The following is an 8,119-nucleotide window of genomic DNA, read 5'->3' on the forward strand; positions in this document are numbered from 1 at the left end:
TTTAGTATATGTACATGCAATAGAATGATGCCTCTCTAAGCGTCATCCGTCGCACGAGAGCGCCCTTCAAAACAACAGCGAGAAAGCAATAGGCCTACACATATCGATTTAATCTCTATAACACTGTCATAATGTAAGACATGCAACTTTGTGGTCAAACAACACGGCCACCACCACAGCGACATAACAGTGTCAATCAAAGCATGTATTAATAAAAGGCAAAGAATCATAAGATACCATGCAGGCAAATGACACTCTAGGTATGGGCAATTGTCAATAAACATTTTTTTTTCGAGCCTATTAAGTAATGACGGCGTTACATGTAGAGATTGACAGTTGATCTAAACTGCAATAAGTGAGCAGACATAATGCAATTTCACAATAGACGCAGAATTTATATAAATCTCCGTCACGGTACGTACGTCATAATTGCGAAAGGATGAAATCACGTCAAATGTAAGAATTTAATCATAATAATGTTTTAGTGTAACTATGTGGTTTGACTTCTAATGTAAGTTTCTTTCAGTAATAAAGATCATTAATTGTCCTTATCAATATTGTCAATCAAGTTGTGATGATGCTTGGATGAAACTGATGACACTGACTGCTATATTATCAAACTCTTTTTGTCTCACACATAGCTCGCAGCGACATACCATGTCTAATTGAAAATGAACAGAGAAAATGAATTGAGTGGTTTGGCCTTTGCGGGAGTGGCCAGGTTATCCGCCAGGTTTAAAGGTTATGGACCATAAAAAAGTGAGAGAAAACTCTATAAACACAAACCCGCAGTCGTGAGGGATTACTTTCGTTGACAGGCCTCGTCCACTTCAGTGGGATGTGCAATGTTCCTTCACAATGACTTGGAAAAAGTGCAACTTGTCATTGTTGTCTTTATAGTTAAATGTTCTGTCATGCATGTCGTTTTCCAACATAATTAGGTATCAATGGAAAGAGAAAGAGTCCCCCCTCCTCTTACCAACATTGCGCTCTCCTTATTTATGAAACAGTAGCCCTCTAAAATTTGATTTTTTTTTCTTGATATGCGCTGTATATTGTCATGAAATGGGTTTAGATCACAAGCCAGTGTCCCGTGTACGTCTAGTAGGACGTAGGTGGTGTGCGGTGACCCCATTACCTTGGGACTCTACCATGACCGTGAGGGTTGCGTGGGGGGGGGGGGGGGCATGCGTCGAGTCGTACGTGGGTAATGGTGCGTTCCCACTGCCGATCAGATCAACTCGATCAATCCCGATCAAGTCTTTTTAGCCTGGTCGGGCTCGCTCGGCATTGGTATTCGAGATCGATCTACCTTGATCGGCATCGTTCCTGCTTCCTTCCCGATAATTTTGGACATGTCCAAAATATTCGAGTAGGAAGCCCGAACATCAACAGCTCGGGTAGTGATCGAGAAGAGATCGAGCTGGTCGGGAATCGATCGTATAGAAATCTAGTGTGGTCGGGACGGATTTTCCCCCGAGCTCAGTTCCCGATCATCTCGAGTTATACTCGAATGCTACACGATTGATTTCAGATCATCTCGATCCAGGATTCATCAGTTTCACGAATAACTCGACCGCTATACGACCGATACAGGACTGCTTTTAATTGATACTCGACTAAACTCGATTACGCTTCGACCGGCACTCGATCAAATACGGAACACTTTTTTGACAGTGGTTGCAGCATGTGCAGACGTACTTTCTTAGCACTCATTTATTGTTCAGGTATTAAGAAAAGTTACATGCAGTCCTTGGCCACGTAAGAAAGTTAAATATCGTCAGTATTTTCAGCCACTCCTGGCCCACTGAAGAAAAGAATAGGGCCACGAAGAGAGAAAAGACAACAAACAGCAGACATGGCAGAATTAGACTCTCCAGACAAAAATACCAAAAGAAAGAAAGGAAACACGACTGAAACTAAAAAAATAAATAAATTGATTAAAAAATCGGCATACTGGCAATATGACTGTAATGTGAAAGGAAATTTTCTACATTAGTTACTTTACTTATATACTGAGAAATGTTTCTTGAATTTTTTTACTTGCTTGTGTGTTTCAAAGTTGAAGTTGGATACGTTGATATAAAATCTATTTCTTATGCTGACCTGTTAAAACAGTAGTTGTAACGTAGATTCATAAATGCTCAGTTATTTACTTTACTTCTATTTACGTAGATGTTACACTTTTGCTTCGCTTGATAAGGTTTTGGTTATTGAGAGTTGTATGTACATTGCTTGAAGGCTACCTTGATATCGATTGGCTGGGATGAGTTGACAAAAAAAAAATAAACAACCAAGATTTTCATCTTTTTTCGCTAATATGAAATGTTATATATGCATTATTTTAATAATGATATACTCTCTTTCACATATCAGCACACTTCATGAATTTAGAAATTAATATGGTACATGTATTTTCTTTTACACACTCTTGGGCCTATACTTTATCAATGAATACATACATAAAAAAGCCCTAGCAAAGCCTTAGTTCAGTGTTCGTAAAAAAACCAAAAAAAAGCAAAAAAAAAAAACCAACAACCTTAATTCCCAATGCTCGGATGGTCAGAAGGTATAGCAGTGTGTTTGTGTGTGACATGCACACACGCTTAAACCTGGCATAAACCCGAAGGATAATTCAACTTTGGGATAAATGCGAGGGATCACCGAAGCGATGCAGCTTTTTGAGTATGTAACAAATAAAGACAGAATAAACTGACCAGAAGGACTACTGTATATATTTTAGTGGAAAAATGAGCAAAAAAAAAAAAAGGGATTCCATCGGGATTCGAACCTGAGACCCGAGAGGTGTTCTTATATATACTGCAAATATTGAATGCATGTGAACGAACCTATTATATCATACATGGTGTCCCGGCAGACAGAGTGCTACAAAACTGTCTCTTATATAAAAAGATATGAGCGACTGAATGAGATTGTAGCATTATCTAATAGAAAGAACACTTCAAATTTTATTTGACACAATGAGAATAAACCTTCGCCTTGATCTCCCTGAAAATTTGTGATTTACAAAATCTGTAACTTTGGGCACTGATATCCTACTTGACCGAGCAATAGTGAAGCCATAAAACTGATAACGAATGCATCCAAAATAGCTACTGAAAACGGATAAAATGAATGAATACAACTGAATGCATTTTTGTACCTTTTTGAGTGGCTCACAAACAATAGTGATCAGTCTTTGTCATCGATTTATAGACCAGCGCAGCAATTTTGGCGGAAACTTTATCTTGCAAAGTTGTCAAAGTTGTCCCTCTGTCAAGAATGGCTAGGGTGGCAAAAATATCAAAACTGCAAATCACAAGTTTTCAGGAAAAAATTACTGCAGAATCGAAATGCCTGCACGAGAATTGATGATTGTTGTTTCAAAAAAGGTGTTCGTCTATCAACTACTAAAGATGATAATTTCTTTCGTTCATTCTTGCTTTTGCAATTAAGAGTCAGTTTTATAGCATTCTTTTGGGCCATACCGTATACAAGCAACTGTGTTGTCTTATATAACCAAACGAATAACTGCAACCAATTCTTCTATCACTCGATCAGTGTACGAACCTGCCGACCAATTCGATGCATTGATGTATTGATTGTGTGTAGATCGGGATGTTCGAGTAGAGATCTGTGTGGTTGTCGAGGAGAGATTCTGGAGATGTCGAGAATGGTCGGGTGTGGATCGTAAAAGATCGAATAGCGGTCGGGAAGGGATCGTGTTGAAGGACGATCGATCATTTGGTCGGGATTGCTCTGGTAAAAATTGGTGATAGGGATTGATCTCGCTTGATCGAGTTGATCTGATCGGCAGTGGGAACGGGGTATAACCCGAGCTCAGCTTCCCTCGGGTAGTACGAGAAAATTTGTAAGGCATTGTACGTTGTGTGTATCGGCCCTTCTAACCGGGGGGCCAAAAGCTAAAAACAGAGGTCGAGTTGCACTCTCTCTACAAACTAAGTAGACCATGCTTATTTTCAAGTTTTTATTGTAACAAACAACATTCCACTGGTCTACCTCAAAAAATTTGTTGCGAAAGCCTCCAAATCCAAGATGGCGTCCAAGATGGCCGCCACATTTACTGAATTTGTTATTTAAATGATAGAATTCGATAGAAACATCATATCTCAACAAATGTGATGTCATATGAAAGAGAATAAAATTTTCTACAAGTTGATACCATTTTTGTGGGTTATTGTGATAATTGGATTGAGATTTTAAGGAAAAAACACTCATTTTTGATATTTTTTTGAAAAAAGGAAAATCATGAAAATGCTTGATTCAGCATAAATCACTGAAAGACTGAAGGATTATCTTGAAACGTTGTAAGAATTTTGTTTGACATATGATTAATATTTGGAGAAAATTAGCGGTCAGTACCATTTTCGGTTCAGGAGTTATAATGTCTCAAACTTGAAAACTCACTACGTAAAAATGGCCACTTTAGTTGTGACCAAGACCTTGTTGGTCGTAAAAAAGTCTGCGCACGCCAAGACTACTACACGCACCACTGACACTGGCGGTTGTAGCAGTGCCAGTGGTGCATATAGTAGTCTTGACAAATGCAGACTTTTTCTTTGACAAACAAGGGTTTGTGCCTGCAAACTAACTTTTCATACCAAGTGGTAGCTCAGGTGATACTGATCGCTAATATTTCAAAGTAGATTGTTCTGAAGCAGATGAGAGGAAGCAAAAAAAACAACAAAATCAAATAGAGGTAGTAGCTTGAAACTTGGCACCAATCTTGTTATAGATAGTTTAAGACAGATATTAGATCAACCGCTCAACAAAAAAAAAAAAATCAAGATGACAGCCATCAAAGTTGACATAGTGTATTGCGCCAAATTAAATGTATTATTTCGTTTTTGAAACAAATTTGTCTGTTGAGCTATCTTAAACCGTCTTAAGTTTTTATGGACACATTTTTTAAACCAGTGATATTCTACTCTCCGAAAAAGAAAAAAACAAATTGAGTGGAAGTTTTTACTTTTGATGTGAGGAGTGAATAACAGAAAACGGTGAATTTAGAGTGAAATTGGAGTGACTTTTGAGTGAAAATGTTCTTTTTCACTCATTTTAGAGTGACCTTACACAGAGCTCCACAATAACTTTTATTTTTGGTGGCCCAAAGGCAAATATCCGACCTTTTTTGGTGGCCCGATTAGACCACCAAATTCTTCATTTCTGACATTTTGGTGGCCCGACGTGCGTTTTTTGTGGCCCCGGGCCACCGGACCACCGTTAGTGTCGAGCCCTGCCTTAGGGATCACTCGTCACTCTTCGAGTGATCCCCGAGGTCACTCTAAAATGAATGAAAATGAACATTTTCACTCTCGAGTGATCCTGATATCTAATACATGTATAGGAAAGCATCTACCAATGGCATAAGTTCAGATCAATTGTGACACTATAACCCACATGAAATCAGCCTAAAAACAATGTAAGAAAAATCTGATAACGGAAAATACAGTTTCGGCATGATTATTTGTAAATGTCAATATACAGCACGAATAATCAATTTGGACAATTTTATTCGAACAATATACTGAAAAGTAATTTCGCACAACAGTTGAACACATTTAAGAGCAAAGTTGAGAAATTGCCGCCATATGTTGGATTTTTTTGGTTTTTTTTTGTTTGTTTGTTTGTTTGGTTTTTTTTTTTTGGGGGGGGGGGGGACCGGATCAGAAGGGCTTTCAAGGGCATCTACGGATCAGACATTATTATCATCATTCACGTTTCTACAACAGCAGAGTAACATACAAGTAAAAAAGCATATCTTTGATACAGAAGCATTTCTTTTTTATCAAAGATTGGGCCTTACCCAAACACTGGAATGAGCTCCACCCCACCCCCCCCCCCTCAAAAAAGAAACCTCAATATGGTTTACACTAGTACAATATCGTTCGGTTGTATACAAACATGTAATAGACAGCAATAGAAGAAGATTAAAAAAAATATCAAATTATAAGTTATAAGTTGAGATAACTTTGACGCAACACACTAAAGGTATTGTTTACCATTGGGAGAGATATCACATTCGATTTATATGTGCAGGTTAGTTGTATTACAAAACATTCTACCATGTAAAAAAATTATAATACAGCCTAAAACATACGGAGATATTACCATTTCTTTTCAAGAAACCGTAACCATGATAACTGTTGACATAAAAAAACATTCTTATCAGATCTATTTAATATATCTAACAATATTTAGCATTAATTATACTGATTTAAGTTTGTACATTAATCCTTAACTCACAGTTTAGAACTAGTTTGAGGAATTAAGTAAAGCTGGGTTTTTGTTTTACGTGCACTAATGGTAAATAATGCCTTGAACGACAACCTCGATTAATTACCGCCATCTTGAATTTTGTGTGGATACTATTTTTATCGCTAAATATTACACATTGGCAAAATTTGTGCCAAATTTTAAGCTCCTATCTCTTTTTGGAAAATACTTTCTGTTCAATCTTATCTGCCTCAGAACAATCTACTATGATGAAATGCTACAGTAATAGCGACCAACGTCACCTACCACTTGGCATGAAAAGTTAGTTTGCAGGTACTTGCAAGTCACTAGACCATTACAGTATTACATGTGACCATGTAAACACATTGTAAGCAAAATTCATAATGCATAAATATAATTTTTTCAAGTTTTAGATGTTAACTTGTCAACAGTGTATGATATTGTCTGTAATTCCAGAAATATGAATTATGTCTCAATCTCAGTAAATCTCAATCTCAATCGCAGGTTTCAAAATAATTCGTCAGTTCTTCTTTGATAAATACTAAATCATGCATTTTTATATTTCTTCCTTTTTTCAAAACAATATACAAATATGGATCCCCCCCCAAAAAAGAGAAGCAAACAATCCCCCCCATATATCACAATACACAGCTAAAGTGGTATCAACTTTTAGAAAGTTTTACTCTCCTTCATATGACATCAAATTTGTTGCAATCCAATGTCTCTATCAAATTTTATGTTTGAAATGTTAATTTCAATAAAATGGCGGCCCTGTTGGACCGCATCTGTACTTTGCAACAAATCTACTGAGGTGTACTTACGGAACATTGCTTAATATGCTTAATATTATGTATGGTCTTGTTTATAGAGAGAGTGGAACTCGAAAAGTAAGCACGAACTTGGATTTGACCCTCTCTGACGTCTTTGGGAACAGATGCGTGTAAATAACATATTATGTAAAATGGGATTTCAAGTTTGAGACATTATAACTCCTGAACCAAATACAATACTGACCTTTAATTTTCTCCAAATATTGATTATATGGGAAAGATGTTAATTTCTGCATGGTTTTCATAAACATTTTTAATCTTATTTTTTTTAACTTTTTAGAGAAATATTCATGGTGCATTCTGAAAAATGTCTCCATAAAAACTTAAGATGGTTTGAAATGGCATTAAAATGTTCAGAATATATAAAAACCAAATGAATAGACAGCAAAACAGACAAAATTGTATCAAAATCGAAATGATACATTTACTTTGGCGCAATACACTATGTCAACTTTGATGGCCTGCAATCTAGAATTTTTTGAGTGATTGATCCAAATTTTGTTTTAAACTTTCTATAGCAAGGTTGTTTCAAGCTTCTACCTCTATTTGAAAGATATGTTTTGCTTCATCTCATCTGCTTCAGAACAATCTACTTTGAAATAATAGCAATCAGCGTCATCTGAGCTACCACTTGGTATGAAAAGTTAGTTTGCAGGCACAAAACCTTGTTTGTCAAAGAAAAAGTCTGTATTTGCCAAGACTACTACATGCACCACTGGCACTGCTACAAGCGCCAGTGGCAGTGGTGCGTGTAGTAGTCTTGGCGCGCGCAGGCTTTTTTTACGACCAACAAGGTCTTGTCACAACTAAAGTGGCCATTTTTACATAGTGAGTTTTCAAGTTTGAGACATTATAACTCCTGAACCGAAAACGGCACTGACCCCTAATTTTCTTCAAATATTAATTATATGTCAAACAAAATTCTTGAAACGTTTCAAGATAATCCTTCAGTCTTTCTTTGATTTATGCTGAATCAAGCATTTTCATGATTTTCCTTTTTTAAGAAAAATATCAAAAAATGAGTGTTTTTT

The sequence above is a fragment of the Diadema antillarum genome, unplaced genomic scaffold (genome assembly GCF_040938485.1).
Source record: "Diadema antillarum isolate AM-2024a unplaced genomic scaffold, OU_Dant_1.0 scf00000099, whole genome shotgun sequence".
NCBI lineage: Eukaryota > Metazoa > Echinodermata > Echinoidea > Diadematoida > Diadematidae > Diadema > Diadema antillarum.